The sequence below is a fragment of the Penaeus monodon genome, chromosome 23 (assembly GCF_015228065.2).
Source record: "Penaeus monodon isolate SGIC_2016 chromosome 23, NSTDA_Pmon_1, whole genome shotgun sequence".
Lineage (NCBI taxonomy): Eukaryota > Metazoa > Arthropoda > Malacostraca > Decapoda > Penaeidae > Penaeus > Penaeus monodon.
The window spans coordinates 8,957,862-8,958,416 of NC_051408.1; positions in this window are offsets into that span (position 1 = coordinate 8,957,862).

Genomic DNA, 555 nt, shown 5'->3' on the forward strand with positions numbered 1-555 from the left:
AATGGAGTCAAACGTTCGAATATAGATTTTTTTGCTTCACTTTAATAACTTCCCTGCATTAAGTAGTTAAAAATTCATGTTCGACGTTTTTTGGGGGACTGTTGGTATTTAACTTGATATCACAAAATTTTAATTACTTTCATTATAATTTAGTAGATCTCACCGATATTCGAGTGCTGAATTTCTGAAATTCCTTAATTCAAACATTTTTTATTTATGCAACAACCACAGCATTAGCAATCACATCAATAACACATACATTTAAATGTACTGCCTTGAGGATCCTTTTCTTAGTTCAGACACGAACGTGATACATCGATCTAGATTATAATTTTAATCTGACCTATCATCGGATTATAAAAATTAAAAATGAAATGGGCATACGTATTCTGGCAGACAGAATACTGACATACAAAACACTATATTGGAAAAGTGAGACGAGATTTAGTCTCACGTAAAAAAATCTTTACTTCTTCCTTGTACGGGGTTAACCACTCGTTCGTTGCTAAAATATAAAGAAAGGTGTAAAAGCTTCTGAGACTGACTGGGCCAAGA